Source organism: Leuresthes tenuis, unplaced genomic scaffold (genome assembly GCF_036924035.1).
Source record: "Leuresthes tenuis unplaced genomic scaffold, fLeuTen1.0.hap1 SCAF_3, whole genome shotgun sequence".
Taxonomy (NCBI): Eukaryota; Metazoa; Chordata; class Actinopteri; order Atheriniformes; family Atherinopsidae; genus Leuresthes; species Leuresthes tenuis.
Window position 1 is genome coordinate 29,259,931 of NW_027325357.1, and position 24,954 is coordinate 29,284,884.

Here is a 24,954-nt window from a genome sequence, read left to right on the forward strand (position 1 = left end):
AGAGGTGACAGCGAGGGCACGGCGTCGCTGCATTAGCATATTGTAATGCCACATGATGATGCCTGGGGTGATGAGTTAGGACTCCAGCCGGGATCTTTTGAGCAGCGAGATGGCACCGTGTCCCAGACTCCCAAGGCTGTCAGTGAAGTGGTAGAAACATTTACCTCACCTCCGGCCCACACAACAGAAGGCGGTGTGATTGAACGGTGGCCAGGAGGAACAGATGGATTGTCTTTCAAGTCCTGAGAGAAGAACTGGAAGAATTGGATTAGAGTTTTGAGAGAAATGACTCCTTCTGTGTGAAATCAGTATGAGAGGTGAATCTCTTCCAACCTGAAAGGGAGCGTGTTATAACATCAAGATTACATAAACTCAGAATGTAGAGTTTCATTTAATTGGTTTAATATACCAGAAATATTCACCCCTAATCTGACGAGAGACTTTTTCTCTTTTTTTCTTCAGCTTCTGCATGTGAAATGCTCGACTGAATAGATTAAGCTGAGCTTTGTGGCATTACCGTTTGGTTACATAAGGTGTGTGTTTTGTGTTGAATGACAAGGATCTAAGGAAGGTGAAACAAGCTTTATGATGTTTAATACCAGGGCCAGAGTAAATTTATAGAGAAGAAAATAACTGGACTGTATAAAGGGATTTTTTTTTCTTTTCTAGCTTTTTTAAAAGGGCTCGTGTCTTACCTGCAGCAGTCAGCGGTCAAAACATTCTCAGTTTAAAGAGCCAAGTTCACAGCTGCTCAGAAAAGGAAGCACAGAAGAACAAATTCCTCCACCTAAAACAACTCAAACTTTTCACACCACGTCACTTATGCATCAGAAATTTAGATACTTTATCAGCACATTTCTTTCAGCTGAAGAACGTCCGTGCTGCTACACCTGCAACACTGCGTTTACACCACCCAACACTGCTGAAGTGAATCCACAACATAGTGTTTGCTCAGTTTGCTGTGATTTTTGGTTTGACCTGTAAGTAGCACTCTAAGAGGCTGTTAATTTGGTCAGTGTCAAAAAAAGAAAATCAACTAAATGTGAATTAACTTAAAGATAAAGAAAAAGAAAGAGAAATGATGAAAGATGCTGAGGTGAATGATCTGATGGGATTCTTATTAACTTCATGATTGTAATGGGAATATTAACTTGATTAAGACATTTATCTGAATTAAACACTGCTATATAAACAGCACTTTCTGACCACTTTAACTCAAATTATGTCATACTCTGCGTAAGCACAGATATAATAAAGCATTATGCCATTCTTACTCATGTTATATAGTCATACGCCTTTATGACTATTTTACACACAACCAGAGTTTCCACAGCATCTGGTGACACGCAGTGCTGAGTTTGCGTTTGGCTGCGGAGTTGCCAGGATTTCTTACTATAACTACTTTAGGTTTCTTTTTTAAGAAATCAGTTTTTGACTCTCTGGACTTGTTTTGGTTTTCATAGATTGGGTTGCTTGTTTCTGTCACATGACTGAACTGGAAGCACCAGCTCCAGCAGCAGAGTTGTGTGTGTGTTGAAATATTTGGATATGATGAAGGCTTTGGATTTTAGCAAACATCACAGTGGTGTAGATGGATGTAATGTTCACATGACGCATTAATCGGCCTACACTCTGTAACAAGTAAACAAGATCATGAATGGAATATCTTATAAGCAACTTTTGGAAGTACAAAAGGTAAAAGCCTTAGGGTTCAAGTGATTATTCTTGCAGTTGACCCAAAGTCACTGATATGCATTAATTTACTTTTTTCAGTGGCTCTTTCAGAGGACTTTTCTTTAATTTCAACTCTGCCATAGATCGTGAGCAGCCAAACCCAACAAAAATAATTTAACACAGGGACACTCACGGAACAGTAATAGTTCAAATGGGAATTGACCATAGTTTTCTCAGTCCAGCCAACTCTGTCCCTACATGGATATTGTGGCTCTGACTATAGCCAGGTTTTCACAGCTGTTTTGGTATGCTTGTAGAAAATGTGAATCAGAAAAGGTGAATAGAAATAGTAAAATGGGGGTCATTTATTATCCTGATCATTAGGGGTCAAGTAAGGCTGAAACTTTGTGTTTGTTACCATTCTTATTATTGATTACCTTATAAAACAGCTTAGGCTGGAGTAGAAATTATTTCATGAATGCTGTCATTGAATTAATCTACATCTTTCATCCATTGGTCATGAACTTTGAGCTTAATATTACGTTATTTCCACTGTCAGTAAGACTGAATGAATGGTTACTGTATCTTGTAAATTCCAACAGTTTTTCTTAAAGTCACCTTGAAACAAGGTCAAGGGGACACAGTTTAGAAAGTAGTCAGAAAAAAAACTTCTTGCAGCGCCAACATAAAAATGACATCTCATTATTCATATTAGGCGTCCCCTCCACAGCACACTATCATGTGCTAACTTTTAAAGGAAATTAACTCATAAGTTATGTTGAATTATTAAATTATAGCATTGAAAGTCAAAGAGGTTTTTGCAAAGTTTCACAATATAGTTTGCGCTTCATTTTTTGAAAGTGAGAGAAACACTTTTTTTTATGGCAAACAATTTATGAAGGAAAGAAACACAGTCACAGTCATTGTTTGAGCTCAGCTGCGTTTTCTGCCTTCTGTTTCAGTTTTTCAGAACACAGATTACTGTAAGGCTCAAACAACAACATGTTGCTGCTCATTCACAGAAACTGTTTACATTGTCAGCTCTGAGCGCCACAGACTGTATTTTGGCAGTTATTTGTCTATCAGTGTTTGTATAAAGAGCAAAGCTTGTTACACAAGAGTGAGGGGCAGCTGTCCCTTATGTTGGAAGTTTGATTCACTCGGTGCGTCAAGTGCTACTGTAGAGTTTGTATGTTTTAAGCTCCATAATGATGCATTCAGAATGATTTCTCAGCAAGGCTATTGGAGCTGCTGCAGAATTTCATATATGCTGGTGTATTTTGGTTTGACTGCAAAGCATAAGAGGAACAAATATGCACTTCTAAAGACAACAGTTTGACTGTTCCATCTGCTTTGCCACAATTACTGATAGAACCTGATTTCTCAGAAACAAATGATCTCAGATCTCAAATGATCCAAACAACAAGACTAACCTGAAAGATTTTTCCATTGGTTCAAGTTCAGTCTTTCAGTACTGAATTGGGAATAAGCACATGAACCTTCAGCCAAACACAATTCAGTGCTATGTACTTGTCAACAAGTATATTGAGATGGACCCAAATGCAGGCACGAGGCAGGAGGATGAGGAATTGATAAACCTTTAGGAAACTAATTTAAAAGTGGGGCTGGTATGGTGGTTCGCACCGTCACCTCATAGCAGAGAGGGTTCCAGGTTCAAACCCCAGCTGGGGCCTTTCTGTGTTTAGTTTGCATGTTCTCCCCATGTATGTGTGGATTCTCTCCAGGTATTCCAGCTTCTTCCCACCATCCAAAAACATGCATGTTAGGTTAATTGGTGCCTCTAAAATTGTCCTTAGGAGTGTGTGTGGCCCTGTGATGGACTGGCAACCTGTCCAGGGTGTATCCGGCCTCTCGCCCATTGACCGCTGTGATAGGCTCCAGCCCCCCCACAACTCAACTGATGGATTAAGCGGGTATAGACACTGGATGGCTGGATGAATTTAAAAGTAAAGGTGCCGCAAAGAAGATGAAACAAAAATCAGAACACAGCATGGCAGAACTGAATGAAACTGAGAGAGGTGATCACAAAAAACAATGGTAATTTAATGGCACTCATAAGTGATCAAAGGAGTGTACTACAAAGCAACATTAATGGCTTTGTCTCCTAAGTTGAGCCTAAAGTCAAAGATTTAACTAACTTAACCTGCCTGGATCCCCACGGGAACATAACCAGCACCAGACCAGATCATGTTTAGAATTTAGGCTGATCCAAAGTAGCAAAATCAGGATGACTCTTTTAAAAATTGTCATGCAAATGCACTGAATCTTTGCTGAGGTCTGACATTATAAATTACTGACAGAAAATCAACAATAATCATCATCTTAAAAGCCAGGCAGAAAAAAATAGACATTGATCAGATACTAGCATTTTGCCCACCACACTTGACCATAATATTGCGTCATCTTTTCAGCATTAATTCACACTTCTAGGTTAATCTAAATGCAAAGGTAGGTTCTGTTAAGGCAGCTCACTGACAGAAAGCTTGGATGTGTTGTACTAGCTTCACAGAATATCCCTCTGGTGTAAAACTGGAAAGGAAAATCATCCCCCAAGGATGGAATGGTTTTAAAATAAAGCAGGGAATAAACATGAAAAACATGGAAATACAGAGATCAGAAACTAGAACGAAGGTTACGATATTGTAACCCTAGTTATATTAGCACAGGCTGAGCCCTCTACTGGACTCTATGGGTATAACCCTCCTCCAATCGCGTACACGCGATGGCCCACTGAAAATTAACATGTATGTAGCCGGCCATTTGGGCGTGCCTACCTTGAGCGGGTTATATAAGCAGGTGCATCGCCATCTGCCCTCATTCCACCAAACTTCAGCGTAAGGCGAAAGAGCGGCAGGGCCCCTTTGTAGAGGGCTCAGCCTGTGCTAATATAACTAGGGTTACAATATCGTAACCTTTGTTATATCTCATACAGGCTTCGCCCTCTACTGGACTCTATGGGAACAGTAGGCGAAGCCCGATTTATGTACTCCCTGCCGCGGGAAAGGCTCCGCCCACTGACCAAGCCAGCTACTGGTTAGATACCACGACCCAGTCACCACTTTATTGATCTTAGCTGCCCTGCAGAGTGATAACGGATCCAATCCCATCCCAGTTAGCCACATCTGGCTAGACTGGGTGAGATTGTGGTCTAACCTCACGGGGTCTCTATCATTAGACCTCCTGCGCACCTCATTGACCGAGTCTTAGCAGAGCACGGCCCAATGCAAGTGCATGACGCCCCATGGGGGTCAAGTGTAAACACCTGACACAACCCTCCTCTCACAGGTCCTGTGTCCCCATGGTGAGCACAGTCCTTGAGAAGGAACCCGACATATCCAAGAGATAGAACCTTATGAACGGGCAGGGTGTAGACCACGATGCCGCCGTACATATGTCCTCAACACACGCACCACTGATCAGGGCCGTAGACGCCGCCACCCCTCGTGTGGAGTGCGCTCGGACCACAGCGGGGGGCTCTCGGCCCGCTTGACTGTAGGCTGAGAAGATACACTCACACAGCCACCTCGCCAATCGCTTCTTGGACATGGCTCTGCCAGCCATCCCGTCACCATAACACACCAACAACTGGCTGGTGGTCCTGACGGTGGCCGTGCGGTCAACATAGTATGTCAACGCACGCACAGGGCATAGGAGATGCAGTTTCGCCTCCCTCGGATCCCTATGAGGGGGGGGGGGGGGGGGGGGGATGAAAAGCCTCCAATTGGATAACCCTAGACCGAAATTAACTCTGTATGTTCTTAGGAAAAAAGGAGGGGTTCGGTTTAAGGATGGCACCACTGTGGTCCCCGCGAATAAGTAAACAACTTGGGTGGACTGTGAGGGCGCACAATTCGCTCACTCTCTTGGCTGACGTCACAGCAAGCAGCATTGCTGTCTTGAATGACAATGCTTTTAAAGAGGAGCATTCCAAAGGCTCATAGGGGTCCCTTGTGAGGGCCTCGAGCACCAACGGTAATTCCCACTGTGGCACAGAAGTGCGAGTCACTGGCCGCTGTCTTCTGACACCCTGCAGGAACCGTTTTGCCGGAGGGTGGGCGAAAACTGGACTTCCGCCCAACCCTTCATGGCATGATGAGATAGCTGCAGCGTAAACCTTAATGGTTGCGTGGGACAGCCCTCTATCAACCAAAAGTTGCAAAAAGGAAAGAGTGTCCTCCACTGGACATGTCAGTGGGTCCATTCCCCTCTCCTCACACCAATGCTGGAAACCCAACCATTTGGCCCTGTAAGAGACAATGGTGGATCCAGCCCTAGCTGCCTGGATGGTTTGCACCACCTGCTCAGATAGCCCGGCCCACATCAGCCTGTCCCTTTCAGGAGCTAGGCCACAAGCGGCTGGCCCAGGATAGGCGGCGCCTGTATTGCGCCTGATTCCTGTGACAGCGCCCCCTGGAATTGGGGAATGGGCCATGGTGGAGCCACCACCATTTGTGCCAACTCTGCGTACCATGCAGCCGACCATTGGTCGGGAGCCACCAGGATGACCCTCAACCGCTCCATTCTCACTCTCTCCAGTAACTGGGGGATGAGGCGGAGGGGGGAAAGGCGTAAAGCAGCCCTCTTGGCCATGGCGCGTGTGCAAACGCGTCCACCCCCAAGGGTGGATGGTCCAGCGGCTTCAGGGAGAACCAGCACGGGCAGTGGGTGTTTGACCTGCTGGCAAACAGATCCACCGTTGCTTTCCCGAAATGACTCCAGATCTGCTGCACTACTTCTGGTTGCAGCCTCCACTCGTCCTCCAGGGGGCCGCCCCTTGACATGAGGTCGGCTCCCCTGTTCTCGAGTCCCGGAATGTGGAGGGCTCTCAGAGATTGTAGGTGCTCTGAAGCCCATAGCAACAGGTTCTCCGCCATCATCAGCAGGGCCGCGGAATGTACACTGCCCTGTCTGTTGATGTAAGCGACCGTAGTGCGGTTGTCGGTCCTCACCAAAACATGTCTGCCCTTTAGCAGGTGACAGAAATTTTGGAGAACTAGAAACACTGCCTGTAATTCGAGGAGGTTGATGTGACAGTCCTCCCCCTGAGGCCACACACCACCTACTGCTCTCCCCAGGCAGGTGCCTCCCCACACCATTAGGGAGGCATCCGTGAACACCAACGTGTAAGAGGTTACTCGTCCCAGTGGTGTTCCAGTCAACAAATTTTGTGGGGACTCCCAGTAATGCAGGTTGCCCAGCACCCTTGGGGGGACAGTCAACAGCCGAAACTTCTGCCTCCTGAGGTCTAAGCGTAGGCTGCTGAACCATCTCTGCAGGCGACGCATGTGCAGCAGTCCCAGTGGAACCACCGGGTGAGCCGCTGCCATGTGCCCCAGTGCCTGCATAACTGTCAAGGTTGTGACACGTTGACCCCGTTGCAGCTTGAGAATCTCTTGCTGTAGGGCCATCCGTCTGGACTCCGACAGAACGGCCCTCAGGCTGATAGAGTTGAGCACAATCCCCAAGTACTCGGCCTGCTGGCTCGGTTGGGTGTTGCTCTTCTTCCAGTTGATGGCAAATCCCAACTTGATCAGGTGAATTATCAACTGAGCTGTATGAAAAATGGCCCATTGTTTGGACCTGGCCATCACAATGAGGTCGTCCAAATAAAAGAAGACCCTCATCCCGTTGCTGCGCAGTGGTTGAAGTGCTGCGTCCACACACTTGCTGAACGTACGGGGGGCCAGGGAATAGCCTGGAAGGCGAAACGCAGGAACTTCCTGTGTTTCGGGGCCACCTCGACATGAAAATAAGCATCCTTCAGGTCGATGGTTGTAAACCAGTCGCCCGGTCGGAAAAGTTCCAGCAGCCTCCGAACTGTTAGCATGCGGAACGTTTTGCGACCAATAAGCGTGTTCAGGGCACGGAGGTCCAGGATGGGTCGGTAGTCGGTAAGGGGAGTAGAACCCTTGTTCCCTGATGTTTGGGGGGGGGGGGGGGGGGGGGGGGGGGGGCGATCGACACAGCCTGTTTCGACAGAAGGTCCTGAATTTCTCTCCTGAGAAAATCCACCTCCTGTTGGGAGGCTACACTCCTCTCCTGTATGCCTCTGAACGCTGGGGGGAGCCTGCAGAACTGGAGTGAGTATCCCAGTCTGAGGGTCCTGTCCAACCAGTCTGTCAGTGCACAGCTGCTCTGCCATGCTCTGTAAACCAACGTGAGAGGTTGGGCAGGCAACTGTGGAGCGGCTTCCAGACAACTGTGGTACGCTATTTCGGCCCTCTCCGCCGCCAAACCCGCCATAAAAGGTAGCCCGCCGTCCGAGCTTCCGGGGTCGTCCAGGAACGCCTCTCTGTTGTCCGAGCCGGCGTGATGTTACCTGAACGCACCGCCGTCTGCCGACATTTCACAGCTTCTGAAACAACTGAGTTCCCCTGCCATTGTTTCCACGAACGAAGTTAATAGCAGGGGAACAAGTGGGATTATTCCAGCCAGCATAATGGTACTCGTCAGAAGGAGTGACGCTTTCCCTTTGACACTGAGAAGCGTCATGGATAATTAAGGCAGCGTGATCCGCTCGGCGTTTGCGAGGGGCTGCTGGTACCGCTGGCGAACAGCCAGTTGTCCTCTCCTGGGTAGTGGAGCAGCTAAAAACCTTGACTGCACCGGTGTTTTTGCTGCTTAACTGCCCGTGAGCACGCTGGGCCGGCCCGACTGCGGGAGCACGTTGTCGGCCAGCAGCGCGTGAGGCTAACTGTGTGGTCGCTACAACCTGCGGGGAGCGATGATTTCTCATGCATTGCCGTCGGTTGTAACGCTCATGTGAGGGGACAACGGCAGACTTTTGTCGTTTGGAAGAGACAACAGTGCTCCGCTCTGCCAAGTCTCTCACAACGAGTGAGGCAGAGGGTGTGTTGTAAGAGTGTGCTTGTGCAACCGTGGGGCCCGCTGCGGGGGTGTGACAGTGGAGCACAGTTCACCGGCAGCCCAGCGGCTGCTGTAGCCCTGGCTACGCTAACCGGGGGCATGGAGGAGGCTGTAGGATAAAGCTCTTTTTGAGGAGTAACATGTTTTAATAAAAACATTTTTAACCTCCACAGAACAATAATCCTCAGTAACACAAGCAGAACATTTACACACAACACCATATGAACAATGATGGAGGGTGACGTTGCAGCTTGTCTGCGTCGACCCTCCTGTCAGTCATCTGGTCGGTGGTTTAGCGCCCCAGGAGCCGGACAGCCTCTGCCTGGGCGCCTGTCTGCTGGTGCTGGGTACGCCCGGCGGGGCCTGTTGCGGTTCTGCCGAGGAGGTCGCCGTGGGGAAGCTTTTCCGCTGGCGGCGCTCTCTCCTCCTCCTGGTTGCATTACGGTGGGGCAGTTTAGCCTCTGCCCTCTGCTTAGCAGCAAGCGGCAAATGACGGCTCAGCTGCGCTTTTTCCTCCTCCAGCCTCTTTAGTCACTGCGTCACCGTAGCGAGGGAGCCAAAGAGGCCATCTGTTGAGACTGGTGCAGCCAGAAGATCCTCTCGTTCCCTTCTGGGGAGGGCGGTGAGGCCCAGCGAGACATGGCGTGAGCCAACGGTGGATAAGGACATCACGCGCCCAGCGGTGGTGGCGACCCCCTGAATAAGGTTGTTAAACTCTGCTGGAGTGAAGTTGCAGCCGCAACACCCAGCACACCCAAATTGTTTGCTGCTGCAGCTAGCTGCGAACCCAGTCGGAATATTTTGTCAAAATATTCCAAGGTGTCTTTATCCTGTGACAGCGGTGGTAGTGGTTTTCTATTCCCTGACCAACCAGCAGAATGTGGAATAATGAGCGCAGCAAGAGCCTCTTCGAGCGGGGGCACACCAGAGAACACGGTCTCCGTTTCGCCCTGCACGCGCAAGAAGGAAGCCAGACCGACGACTGCCGCCTTGGTTTTATGCGGCTCCTGCCATGATGCCTTGACACATTGCCAGATGTCAGGAAGCGCAGGAGAGAAAAACACGGGCCGGGGTGGTTGAGCCGGCCCGTAGAGGCCTTGTCTGAGGAGGCTCACTGGCTTCGGGGGCAAAGTGAGCCCGACACACTTCGCTGCTCTCATCATGACTTTTGGGAAGTCCAGCTTGATTGAGGCGGCGCCGAACACAGTGGAAGTGTCGGACACGGACAAGTCCTCATCCTCGTCCCTGTCTTCTCGGGCCGGCAACAAAGGCTGAAGCGGGCCCGGCCGGCGACACTTCAGTCGGCATCGGTGCAATCTGTTGGTTTCCTTAGCTAGGATATTAATTTTTTGAATTGGCTCTATATGAATTAATTAGATTATGATTACAATTAATTGAATTCCAATTGGCTTGATTTGGACTATATTACTTAAGTGCCTTGAGATGACAATTGTTGTAATCTGGCGCTATATAAATAAAATTGAATTTAATTGAATTGAATGGTGGTGGTGTGCGTCGGAACGTTGTCCTCCTCCTCCATGGCATCACCCTCATACTCCTGCTTCTCTTCGTCACTAGCGTCAGAGGACAGAGTGAAGCGGGACTGGCCGGAGAAGAAGTCAGCTCGCTGTTGACGACGGACATGTGGGGTGTCTCTGCAGCCCGGCGATGGCGTGCTCCTTCCCGAGACACTCGAAGCAGAGTAGGTGCAGGTCTGTCGGAGCGATGATACCGCTGGGACAGGCCGGGCAGATGCGTTATTCTTGAAGCGGCGACTCCACCCTAGGAGATGTTGTGACAGTGGGCACTCGCCGACGCTGAAAGTAGAAGGAATTAGGGCAGATGGCGATGCACCTGTTTATATAACCCGCTCAAGCGCGGGAAAGGTAGGCACGCCCAAATGGCCGGCTACGTACATGTTAAGTTTCAGTGGGCCATCGCGTGTACGCGATTGGAGGAGGGTTATACCCATAGAGTCCAGTAGAGGGCTCAGCCTGTGTGAGAAATAACAAAGAGACAAAAAATGACACAAAACTCCTACAGTGGATCATTTAGCTCACATACACAGCCGAAGACTTTTGGGAATATCAACTGACTTTGTTTTGTGGAAAAAGTGCATTTCAGAGTTCAACTCAATGTAAAGTAAGATCCAGCGGTCTGAGCTAAACATTTGATTGGAAACTGTCATTTACGAGGCTTGTTCCTGCTTTGTATTTTGGTGTCTGGAGGTACTCGTGGTGGTCACATGCAGGTCTGATGTGACTACACAACAAAAGCAACAAACTTCCGTTTTACTTTAAGGAAAACATATTCGGAAACATTGGGTGCGCCGGCGAGAAATCCTCTGGCTGCTCAGACCTCATGGGTTCTTTGATAAATGGATGTTTTGACAGTCTCTAACTCTCTCTTTTCCACACTTTCACACACACATTCACACACACTTACAACACATAAGGTCATTTTCTGCCGTCCTGACAGTTTACGGTGTTCTGTTCTGCAGTGTTGGCAGCAGCAGGGTTTTCAGCTGCCCTCTGCTCTGAGCAGCAGCGGCTCTGTGAAAGAAAAATAAAACTGCAGAGGAAGGAAAAGATTTTGGTTGTCTGACAGCCGTTATACTTAGAGTGGCTCGTATCTGTATGGTCACACAGTGTTTTTGTGGATTAGAAATAGATTCTGGAATATTGTGTGACGGTGGCATAACACTTACACCAAGCTTGGTTGAACTGTTTCATTAATGTCATTTATAGATTGAATTATTGTTCAGCAGGTGACACGTTACTCTGAGAGCATGACTGAAGCAAAGGTGAGAAGGAGAAATAGAGTGGGGGCCCACAGGGAGTACGAGAGAAATGAGTGTCAACAGTATGTGAGAGAAAGATGGATTAAGATGGTAAGTGTGTACTAAAGTCACTTTCAGACAAAGAGATGGGGATTGGGGACAGATATCCCCCATGCTTGTCCAACAAATGTTTATTTTTACTATTTCATTTCAGCTTTGATTAGTTCTCTTTGCATTTGGACCTGGGGTGCTTTTGACAGTGCAGACATCAGGAATATTCTGCTCTGCTTCAATTGCTTTGTAATTCCAAAAGGTGGCACTTTTGAAGTAGTAGTTTGGTGTTTGGCAAATCTTTGCATCTTCAAAAGGTTGTGGAGTGAGTTTACCCATCAAGGAACTGTGGGGGGAATGATGGAGGGATAGAGAAAGTGGGAAGCAGAAAGAGGCACAACATTGAAGTGTGTTACAGCTGAATCAGAGCGTTTCATGGAAAAATTTAGAGGATTGTCAGCTTGCACTTACCATTTAGTTGATGTGTGCAAGCGTGGGGGAAGGTTAGGTCTTTATTAGCACCCTGACCTCCCCCTCTGTGTGACTTTCGGTTAGATGACATCATGACAGATCACGTCTTCAACTCAAGGAGCCTCTTTCCATCCAATTTATTCAGGCAATAGTTAGGATGCCGTGCATTGTCCCAGGAGCACCTTTCTCTGTTTTTCTCCTTTTTTTTCTCTCTCACATTCTGTCTCACACACACACACTTGCACACCTCCACTAACACACGTTCTAGGAACTTGTCAAATAGGGCAGGAAGACTTCATTATCCTCCCGTCCGATCTATGTTGGCCATGACAGGTTCATCCACCGGACACCCAAGAATCGATACAGCTGACAGTACAGTGAGTGTGAGTGTGTGTGTGTGTGTGTGTGTGTGTGTGCGTGTGTTTGTGATTAATGTGGGCTGGAAAACCATGATGTGGATGAGCAAATGATGAGCTGAAGTGTCAGAAGCCCACAGTCTGTTACCATAACTATGTCTCCAACTCCTTGTTATTTTACCTTCCTCTCTCACACACACAAAAACGGATACACACAGAAGTGTATATTGTTTTCAGCACTGCTTCTGCGATGTAAATGTGGCTGAACAGGCCAATCAAATACTTGAAGGCATCAGTAGGTGAGTACATTTCTAAAAACAACAAAAAAAGTTTTATTATCTGAAATCAAAGTTGCAGGTTTTTGTCTGAAATTATTCTATTGTCAGTTTCCAAGATGAGTAAATGGACTGGATCACTGGATATGGATGTGGCTGGATAATGGCTATTTATTCCTCAATTACGACCCTGCATACGTCAGTACCAAAATTGTCACAAAAACTAGTATGCCGACCACTGTGTCTTGTTTCAGCCAGTGTCCCACCTCCTGATTTTTGAAAATGTTACATGATGTGCAAGTGGGGTATTTGAAAAACGGGAAGAGCTGCACAAAAGCAGCAGTTGGTACAATACCTCCAACTCCACCCACATCTGTAACCCTGTCAAAACCCATGACCACCTGTTCTCACTCTGGATGCATCACATAGGTTCAACAAGAGCACATGTGCTATTCCTGCAGTGTAGAAGTGTTATTTCCTCAGTAGCGACACCTACTGTTCAGTACAAAAGTTGATGATTCAGTATGCTTGAGCATGACCAATGTGCCTCAATGCTGCTCAACTGTGCAATGATATAAATAAGTTCACTGTTAACTGCACGTCTTGTTTAGATTTTATTAAAACTTGTGGAAACAATACAAAAGTTGTATTATACTGTATTTGCAACCAAGTGCTCATGTTAACTCAACTGAAGACTTTTGGATCGCACCAGATATTTTATGTGGGAAAAGGACCCAGATGCAGAACATTTAAATAGGTAACAGATCAAAAATACAAAGGTTAATTCCAGATAAGGGTCAAATATGAGTCAGCAAAGAGAACCAAAAGGGAAAGGGTCAGAAAGCAAGACAAATCCAGAAAATGAAAGGGAAAATAAATGGAAAACATGGAATACTAAGAAAAAAAACTAATAACAAAAAACTTTACCTGGAAATTAGAAAGACTGGAAACTGGAAGATATTAAATCAAATATCTGTAAAGATGAGTAAAGAGCTGATTCAACATATTTAGCAGTAAAAAGGTGGATTTAAATTTGACTGGTGCAGAAGAACAAAATGTCTCATTGAATAAATAGGAAAGAAACTAAATCCAAACACCGGAAACTTTATTGCTGTAAAATAATACCAGCTCCTATTGGGAAATCTTAAAAAAGCATCAATCTTTAGTCACTGTCCACAATGCATGACGCAGGGGATTTTACTGCCTGTCCCTGTGAAAACCCACAGGTACCATGAGTAAACTGGTGATAGAGCGTCTCTTGCATACAGGTTGTCCATGAGGCCCAACAGAGCCCTTACGGACTGAATGCAGAATGTTTCTGAGGCCAATTAAGTGGTTAAAGTTATTTTTAGAGGCTATTCTAGGACCCAGTCTGGCATTTACTTTTTGCTCATTGCAGCAGATTTGCTCTTATCATAATCAGTCCAGCTGTTTAAACAAGATATCAATGCTAAAAACAAGTAAAAATCACCAAAAGATTTTTTATCCTGTTGAACTATTTTTAATGTTTCAACGTGTTATGCAAGTAAGTAACAAACTATGCTGCTTAATCTAATTTAATTTTGAATTAGATCACACATAACAGTGGATTTCATAACACAAAAAGTATGAAATGAAAATATTTTGCCTTTATCTTAGAAAATTAGACATTTGTTCTAAAGGGAAAGCTTTACATCAGAATATATGATTTTCACCAATGCTGGACCCCTTTAAGCAGCCAGTTATTATTCGATCAAACCAGAACTTGGTCATGCTAACTGTCTGCTTTCAGGTCATAAATCAGGAATACCCAGAAGCCAGGAGGCCAAAGTTTTCCTCTGTTCTGTTTTGGCAGCTCATTCAATTCTGTAAAGCAGAATGATTCAGTTCGGGATGAGAATCATGTCAGTCGAGACCACAAAAAAGCACTGACTCATAATGTGTTATAGAATAGCACAAACGCCCCAGAAAAAAATTTAAATAAAATCACAGAACATTACCAGCCTACAAAAACACACATATTCTATGTGTGTTTACTCTGCATTGTACAGTATTCGCTGCGTTAAATTTCCTATAGGTCAGCCGCCCTCTTATGTGTCCTGGCATAAAATACAGGATAACCACTCTAGGAGGATATTAAGCTGCTTTACTTTGTAGGTAAAAAATTTAAAGATTTGCACTATGATAAAAAATGTATTAATTTAACAGCTCAACATTCTGGCTTTACAAAATATACCTAAAAAACAAATTAAATAGAAATATAATAGAATTTTTGTAGTTGATGTTTTGCTATTTACTTACATTTTCAGATCAAAAATTTACGAGGAAAAATATGGAATCATATTGTAATTTGTACTTCTAAAACAAATATCTGCAAGTCCAAAACCGTAAATAAATCTGCAGTTATATTAGTTCTTGCAGATTTAATTAACTGTTGCATGTGACTGATTGGCAGTAAACATGGCCACAGCAAGAAAGTCTGGTTTAAAAGTGGAAAGGCCTTCAAAATTTGTTCAAGTGGGAGATTCAACACGATGTGTGGCAAATGACGTTGGATGTTCTCAGTCAGCTGTGTCTAAAATTTAGAACAAGTACAAATAAAATGTGAAGACTGTAAAAGGGAAACATACAGGTCAACCAAGGAGGAACAGAAAACGCAAAACAATATGTCTGAAAATAGAAGATGCACAACGAAATGAATGAGAAACAGGAGTTAATATTTCTGACCAAACTTTGTGTGAAATCAGCTAAAGGATTTACATTCAAATAAGCCAAATCTAAAACACCTTGACAGAAGAAAATAAGGCTACAGTGGGCTAAAGAGAAGCTGTCAGGAACTGTGGATGATTGGATGAAAGCGATATTCAGTGATGAATCACCAATCTGCATTGGACAAGGAGATGATGCTGGAACTTAAGCATCATGTTTGGTGCAGATTCAATGAAACAAATAAAGGTGGCTGCCTGAATAAAAAAAGCTAATTTCCACAATCACTAACGATATGGGGCTGATATCAGGTGAAGGACCGAGGAGAGATGGCAGTCATTACCTCTACAGTAAATGCACACGTGGACACTGAAATTTTGGAAACTTTTTCCATCAATTGAAAGGTTTGATGATGCTGAGCTCATTTTTCAGGATGATGATGCATGTTGTCACAGCAAGGAGAGCAAACTTTTCTTCAGAAAATACATATCAACATAAGGTAATGGGCAGAAAAGCAGATCTCATTCTGACTTACAATTAATGCTGCTTTTTTTTTTGTTCACGCAATTTTTTCCCCCTTTACTTGATCTGGAGAGAAAACATAATTGTTTGCAAGAATTCAACTGAAATAGCTCAATGAACTCCCTCCAAGAGTTGGAACTTTTGGAGTTTTTTATCCTCTGTTTATCAAAAATGTATTTACTTATTTGTTCTCTCAGAGTTTGAGAATTATTTCAACATTATCCAACATTATTGAAAAGAACACTGACCATCAACAATGATTGTTCTATCTTAAAAGCTTAAAGGGGAGGAAAATTGATCTATTTAACCTGTACATTTTTTTATGATAATACAGTAGTAATATAGCTGTTGTCAATTCTTGAACTTTACTGTTCTTAATACGTACCCTTTAAATGTTTTATTGAGATGTTAACAATAATTCTACTTAAAGAGGTATTTCAGTAGAATGTGCTCCGACTTAACTGACACAATGCTGAACTTTCTTAGTTGCTGTTCTGAATAAGAAAGCTTGCTTTTTTTTTTACTCCAGCATTCTGGGAACCTTTCTGCTGCTATCAGCAGCACTGTCCTCCAGATCTGATTACACACTTCCTCAATACGCCTTCAGCAAGTCTTTGAACTGTCTCTGTTGGCCTCATGTTGTCTGTCCACTGCGGTGTAATTGGCTGTACAAGCTCCCATAAGACGACGGCGTGGCAGAACACAGTACAGAGGCTGCTCTCTGATGGTGGTGCAAACACACCTCTGCAGCTGCTCTTTGGAAATATGTATCTCAATAAGCACACCAGGTGAAGGCAAAGATGCGTTGCATGAGCTGGATCATTGGCTGGTCTCAGGATCTTGATGTCTGAGAGAGCTGCAGGGGACTGTGTGCGAGAGTGGATACAAACTGTTTGGTAGAAGGTACCTGAAAGAGCGCCTCAGCCTCAGTGAGATTTTACAGACATTTTCTTTTTGCTCTTTGGAATGAAATGATCTGGCCTTTGTGTCTTGTACCTCCTATAGCTTGTGTATGCAGAGAGCTTTGCATTAGGGGTTATTTGTAGCCCTAATTTTTTAAGAAATAATACGTGTTTTCAAGTACTTGCAGTGTGTCTTTTACAGTCAGTCAACCGTATTTAGCCCAGTTCTCAAGGCTCACGTTGCCTATTTTGACACAGAAGAAATAAGTGAACAATTTCTGAAAACTTCTTGTTCGTGTCCCCACATATTTGCTGCAGAAATAAACCAGGGAGAATATTCGTGTCACATTTTTCACACATTGTGAGCTCAACAAAGCGGTCTGGAAAATGGTAACTGAGAAAATTGAGCCTGTGGCAAGCTTGACAATATGCTGCTTTTACATACTGTATTACTGTGTGGCATGTGCCACTTGTGCAGAAGAAAATACTTAAATAATTAGAACATATTGACCTTGGATTGAAGGTCTTTCAGGAGAAGAGGACAAATGTGAAACTGTGTCATAGACAAAAAAAATAAAAATTATGTGAGAAGAGGGCGGTGTTGACTTCTAGTTAGTCGGCTAAAACGGTCTAAATTTTTTCCCTAAAAAATGTGGTTGTATCATTCCACATGTGATCTTGGATGCTATATCTGAAAATGAGATTTTACTTTAACCACACTTATTCATGATACATGACTATCCATATCATACTCGTTGAAATTAAAAGAACATGATAATGCATGTGAGAATGCTCAGAAGTATTACATTTCACCCATTTAATAATGGTATGTATTACTGAGTTTTCAACTCATAGATCACAGTACCTGTTATGGCCTACACAAAACACCAAACTATTGATGTATTGCTATCACACAATTTCTTACCATGGATTGTAACACTACACGTTAGAGAACTGGACAAATATATCTATTGTTCCTGGTTGGGTGAAAGGAGACCATGAACAGACACTGACATGGATCTCTCCTGTAAACTATGGTATTTTCCAGTAAATTCTCAGTGAGTTCACTTTACATAAAAACAATTTTCTAAAACACATTTTGAAAGGTAAAGAAAATTATTTACTCTTCTTTATTGCACTGTTTTGATCATCTTTTTGGACACATTAATACACACAGTGCCATCTCTGAATGGATAGCAATTACATCATCTCTTCCACTGATCCCAGACCATTGCAATTAACAATCCTATTCCAGAAAGGTTATCCCTGTCAAAGAGCCCACAGACAGGCACGCATATGCACACACACCAACATGCACAGGGGCAAAGTTATTAAGTCCATTCTGGATGTGTTAGCTGATAGTATGAGAGCCAGAAAGGTGTTGGGCAGGGCCTGATATTTCAACTGAGTTAATATGCATACCTCTTACTTCACATAGAGCCTTGTATTAAGCCTGGAAATGCCACCTGCGAACTCTCTCTCTTTCTGTCGTCATACCCATCCCCCCCCCCCCCCCCCCCCCCCCCACACACACACACACACACCACCGTCTCACCCCACCAATTCTTTCTTACTCTCTCCTCATCATCCTCTTTGTATCCCTCCCTGTTCTCTCTCTGTCTGTAAGCTCTAAAGAACCCTCCATCACATAAACTAATCTGAAATTAGATCTTCTAAAGAAGACTCCATTCATCAGCTTTGTCTTTCCTTTGATCCCTTTCTTCCTAAAACTTGAGTCTGCAGCTTCTGAATGATTTAAAGCAACAGAAGAAAACTTTGGTGCCTGTGTGCAGAAGTCTGCCAGGTGGTGCATTAATTGTGAGACTGATAAGTTACTGGATGACACAAGACAATAAAATCTTGAACAACTTTCAACTTTAGTTCCACTTATCAGGATTTACTGGAGCTTTTAACTGTATGAATCGGTCTTTATTTAGAAACTGCTCAGTGGTCAAGTTGATGGATCTTTTTGACAAGCTAAATTACAGTTCTTCATCCATGACATGAATCATACAATTATGGCAAAATGAAAGTACCCTCTCTTTCAATTTTAAGATTTTATGTATCAGGACATTGGAAAAAAAGATCTGGTCTTGATAATTAGAATTAACTGATTGACTAATCGATGAGAAATGACGAACATCTGGACTGGTCTGGAGTTTGACTGGACCACCACAACACCTAGATTTGCTGCTGTGTTTGGGATCATTGTCCTGTTGGTGACCCTTCAGCCAAGCTTTATCTGTCAGACAGATGGCCTCACATCTGACTCCAGAAGACTTTGGTATATAGAAGAGTTCATGGTGGACTCAATGATTGCAAGGTGTCCAGATCCTGTAGCTGCAGAACAAGCCCAAAACATTAGCCCTCCACCACATGCTTGACAGTTGGTATGAGGTGTTTGTGCTGATATGCTGCGATTGTTTTGTTTTTTGCAAACATGGTACTGTGCATTACGACCAAACATCTCCACTTTGGTCTCGTCTGTCCAAAGGACATTATTCCAGAAGTATGCAGTTTGTTTAGTTGTAACTTTAAATCCTAAGCTGTGCGGCCATGTTCTCTTTAGAGAGAAGAGACTTTCAACAGCAACCCTTCCAAAACCATACTAGTTCAGTCTTTTTCTAACTGTGCTGTCATGAACTTAACATTTAACATGCTAACTGAGGCCTGTAAAGTCTGAGATATAACTCTTGGGGTTTTTTGCATTTTTCTGAGCATTTCACATTCTGACCTTGGAGTGAGCTTGCTGGGTTGTCTTCACTGGCATGATTGACCACCTTTTTGATTGTTTTCCACTTGTGAATAACCTTGGAATGATGGACAGATAGTTTGGAAAAGGCCTTATAACCCTTCCCAGAATGATGGACAGCAACAACTGCTTCTTTTAGCTCAGTGCTGATGTCTTTCCTCCTTGGCATTGTGTTAACACACAGCTGAATGCTCCAGACCAGCAAACTCTGCTTTTATAGAGGTGCTCACACTTACTGATGATCAGTTAATCAAGTGTATTTAATCAGCAGCACCTGACTGTTACTTAACCTCTTAATTTCTAATGAAGCAGTAAGGCTGGACGTCGCTTTTCCCACAATGCTTCTACTTTTTGTCTTAGTGTTATTAATAGTTAATAGAATAATGACACTATTCTATGTCATGTGTTGTTGTTCATTTAAGGTTGTATTTACCTCATTTTAAGACCTGGTAAGGATCAGATAACTTTTTATGTCCTAATACGAAAATAATTAATAAAAAAATAAATTTTCTTTTTCAAAACTGCACTGCTATAAAGTTCTAAGTCTACTTTTGTTATTTCTCAAACAAGTTTTTTTTTAATTTCTGAACCTACATGGCAGAATAAAGTTTATGAAAAGTTTTTCTTAAGCTAGCACAATATTGGTATTTCACAAATATAATTGCAGTACAATTAAAAAATTGCAAAGTTACTCCACCCAGGCCTCTATATTGAAAATTCACTCTAACAAGAAGATTTTCTGAACATAACTAATCTAATTTATCATAAAACCTTCACGCTTGCCCTACCAATCATAGCAGATGTTCGTCTACTCTTTTAATTTCAAACTGATGCAGCCAAACGAGAAATCAAGCAGGAGAAATTTGAAAGGCAATCTGTTAATCAGCTAGATGTGGCTTTTGTTTGACATACCCAAGAATAAAGATATGTACAGTTCATCATTAACAGTGACGGAAAATCATTTATTCAAAAAGTTTCCAGTTTGTTTATGTGGTCTTTAAGCCTCAGAGGAGGTTTGTTTGAAACTGTAAGTTATGTAAGACATAAAAACTGAGAATGAGATATTTTCCATCAGATCACCAGACTCCAAGTAAGAATGAGTGTGTTTATGCTGCAGTTGCAGCTCCATCCAGCTTCATCTGAAACAGCAATGATGAATAGAGCATAAAAGACATCGACTCCCCTCCTGTGGTTCCTCTCTACATATTTTGAATAAATATTTTTGTCTATTTTATCAATCTTTTTTATAACATGATACAGATTTCATACAACATGATGTCAGATGTATATCAGAGTTTAGCTGGCGCGCTGTAGCTGCCAGCTATCAAGTGACTCCTTCTTTTATTCTGCTCAACAGTTTTTCCAATTATCAGACTGCTCAGATTTGAAAACTTCTTTTTTTTTAGTGACAGCAGTAAATGGACTGAAGACAACAAAAGAGTTTGTGTTTAAAGTGAGAAAGGAGGCGAGGAGAATCAGAGAAACGTAGGTCAGACGAGTATTAAGTGCAACTAAGAGTCGGTAGAGGCTAAAGCAGTTGAGGACTGCATGAACTCACAAGGTTCAGATTGAAAATACAAGAAGTAATAAGTGTGAAAAGACCAGCTTTTTTTCAAAAACATTTTTGTCCTGGTTTGTGTTTTATGTAATAAGATTTTTCTTATATCAGTTATAGTACTTTTCAGGGCATTTTGGAGTATGAGCTTTAGAGTCTGAATATGAACAGTGAGCTATTTATCTCTATTCATCTCTCTCTTACTTTCTCTTTACTCTCTTTACTGACATTTAAATGACACACTAAGCCTGGGATCACAATGGAAAACTACAGGCGTACATAGCCCAGTCTTCACTCAGTCTCCCTGCCTTTTCTCTTTGTTTATGTCATTCATCTGCAATACTGTGAATTTCTTCTCTGAAGAAGAACATTTTCCAAAGGGGCAATGTGTAAAGATCTGAAAATGCAGAGATTGCATTATCGTGTGTACAGATGACACAGTGCTCTGTGGAAATACTGTCTAATGGGTGGCAAAATGGAATATGGCATAGGGCTTCTTTATATATGTTTTCTGAGCTAAAGGAGGAAGTTAAAGGACGACAACAATGTATTTCCCTGTTTTCATTCTCTTGAAGCTCTTAAAAGCTGTCATATCGTAGATGTATTCTAAATTAAGAAGTCCGTCAGACTGACTGTACACTCACAGATTATTATATGCTCATTTATGTCTTGGTTTTAAGTTGTGTCCTGGTTTTCTTCATTTTGAAATTATTTTACATGGACAGTGAAAATCTCTTATCGCTACAGAACTTTAACAGTACTCAGGTTTCTAATCATCTGCATAATGCTGTGTTTTGGATTGTCATTATCTTAACTACAGTCAGTTTTACACCCAGGATCAGGTGTTTACAGACCACAGTCTGCTGCAGTAATTCATGTGTCTTATATGTTCATTTTGAAAATAAGCCCAGGAGGCATGTTTTTGGGTTAAAACCAACATAGATACACAGATACTGTGCAAAGTCCACTCAGAAGGGCCCCAGCAAAGATTCCAACCTGGAACTTCCTTGTCGTGCATCGATTACTGCACAGCCGTACAGCTCGTTTGACAGATCATCTGACTTATTTCAAAACTGTTCATAAAGAAAATTGGAACAACCTGAGATTAACCCTGAAGTTTTGGAGTTTTGCCTTTTTACTGCAGAGGTGATGAATATTCAACAGTTGTACAGTATATGTGTTTGTACTAACAGTGTGTTGTTATGTTCATGTGTGGAGGAAATGGTTTTGCTCTTCTGCCGCATTTGATTTCTCCTGATGAGAGATCCGATGACTTGACAGGCAGGAAATAAACACAATTTACAGACAATTAATATTGCACCCGAGCATATCTTTCTCTCTCTCTCTCTCTCTCTGCTGAACTTCACTCTAATTTTCACTCTCTTTGACGCACACCACATCTGAGCACACACACTCTGCATTTTAAGTCAGCCAGTCTACACTGCATTTCTGCTTTCATGATAGAGAACTGCCTTATTGTGTTCTCAGAAGATAAACATCCTCTTCTTTTTTATTTTTGTTTGCAGAGGAAGAGTAGGATAGACTTCCACAAAGCTTACAGCTTATAAACAACTAGTCTGGTTCACACTCATTCAATCAATGCTTGCTGTACAGCGTTCTCCAGTCTGCCTTTGGCTGTTGTGGATTTTCATTTTCCCAAGAAAACTGTAAGGAGCTAAAGAATATTAAAAAAAAATGAGGGGAGAGGTTGAGAGCACATTTATGGCAAGACAGAATAATGAGGGAGAAAGGGAGGTTATAAACCCCACTAATTAGCCAGGGTCTTCACAAGTTCAAGGGCAGTTTCAATTCAGCCGATAAAGATGAGAGGATTGGAGGGATTCAGATGGGTAAGGCTTCCTACATCTTAATTATCCCAGTGGTTTTTGGCTGGTCATGTTTGGGGGGATGGTGTGAGTACCTCTAGGGGGGGCTCGGGGTGAGTCAGGGCTGAGGAGAGAAAGTTGTAGGAAACCCCAAATGTATTATCCAGGGCAAGTTCAGCAGAGATCATCCCGAAGCTTCCAGGGGTCGACACTTTCCCTTTCAATTACTCTGCTACCCGCACAAGGTTCGTCAGCTCAGCAGGATCATGGGTAACACTGGGGTTAAAGACTTTTCATAAGTCATACATGCATGTGAATTGGGTGTGACCAGGCGTGTAATACTTACAAAATGATCAGTGCTCGATTACATTTATTCTGCCCATGACTCAGCGGAGTGTCGGTTTTGGTCTGATGAGTAATAGTTTTCCCACTTAAACCTGTAATCCTTGCTGTGGTTCGTCTGAGAAAGGGATATGGAGAGGGACATGGGTACCTTGGTGCTGTTGCTTGGGCACATTTGCCTGGATCCAGACAGCTGAATCCATCCTTTCCATTGTGTGGATATGCGTACATCTCATCCAGGTCTCTCAAACATGACAACCACATTGCTAACAGGCTCTGTTCTAATCACTGACAAGTAAATCTGATCCTTCTCACAAAGCTATATATAATGATAAAAATTACAGCTCAATCTAAGCTGCTGTCTAAGAATGTTAGTTAAGAAGAGAAAAGCAGATTGATCAGGGGCAGACAGTCAGGATTGATTCAAATTTAGATTACTTTATCATTGAAATGCTTAAATTAATTCAATCTGTTGTTCAAGTCAACACTAAAGACCCAGATGAAAATATCTACATCTTTTAAAATAATTCTCTAAGTCTCTAAGTCTTGCTTTACTGAGTGAAAATTTCTTTCACTACATGATCAAATCCCTCTCAAAACTTTATCTGCCTCAAATTCACTCCAGCTGCAGTCTACAGAAAATTTTTCCAACATGATCTCAAATTAGTAGACATTTTTAAATCCTTATTTTTCCATATTCCTTATTTCTTTATTGACATCCAACTTGGGTACGACACACATCCATATGTAATGGTGCTGACACTTGCTACATCACGATGTCGACACTGTGTTGACCAAAAATATGAAAAAATTATGAGAAATAAGGAGGGGCTGGCAAAAGACATTAATCCATAAATAGCTAGTTTGAGACTTCCTGCAGACTCTTTTCCACAGTCATTTTTTTCCCCACTGATTTTCCACCTGATTTTTCAATCTTGTTTACATTCGCCAGGGGTTCGGAGTTAAAGGTGCATAGTTAGGATTGAAATTAACGTACAGTAAGGTGCAAAAGTTTTGAACCACCTCTTGTGTATATATATTCTTCCTCAGTGTAACGAGACTTTCTTGTAATTTTTTCTTTCTTTTGTTTATCAAGTCACCGTACCCAACCCCAGGTATAAACCCCTGGTGTGTTTACACACGCATCTAAGAAAAGAACTCCATTTCCCAAGCACTGGTTTGTAACCCCTTTCACAGGTTGACTTTATTCTGAAGAAAGAGACTTGACCAAGTAACCTAATCAAACTGAGTCCAAATTCTACCCAGTTGCACTGGATCATTTAGGATCATGTCATATTACTGGGCAGTATGTCAGTGTGTTCTGTATTAATGGGAACTGAAACGAGGGACTTGATAATACTGGAAACCAAAAACGAACAAAAGAAGATATAAATGCACCCAAACATCAGCAATATAATCATTTATAAAATAGTTTAGATTACTGGAGCAGAAAATATGATTTCTTAATATGACAATATAACAACAACCAAGACTCTTTTTTTAATCAAAGGATTAATGTTGTTGATATATTTATGAAGTCAGTGTATGTACTTTGGTGAAATGATGTTAAAAAAATGGACTTATGATGACTTCTTACTCCAGCCTCATCCCATCAGAAAACATGTCATTGCTAAATCAATTTATATCTCCAAAACAATAGCGATGTCACAATCCAGGCTTTGAAATTGTGATATTTCCTTTGCTTCTTGTTTAGTGTTCATACCATACTAATCAAACTAACCATGAATTTTGAAAATTCTAACCCTAACCATATATAATTTGATTTCTAAGCCTAACAATGTATGTTTAATGCCTATCTCGAACCATTCATGAATGACGGAGAAGTAGTGAAACGTGTAGTAGGACTGTAGGTCGT

General features: G+C 42.7%; 2 protein-coding genes across 2 annotated transcripts in view; both read left to right on the plus strand.

Annotated features, from left to right (window-relative positions):
• The window catches only part of epha8 (eph receptor A8), a 162,287-nt gene that overhangs the window by 32,807 nt on the left and 104,526 nt on the right, over positions 1-24,954 (plus strand). The gene's annotated exons all lie outside the window — the stretch shown is intronic.
• The window catches only part of cunh1orf50 (chromosome unknown C1orf50 homolog), a 274,707-nt gene that overhangs the window by 5,771 nt on the left and 243,982 nt on the right, over positions 1-24,954 (plus strand). The gene's annotated exons all lie outside the window — the stretch shown is intronic.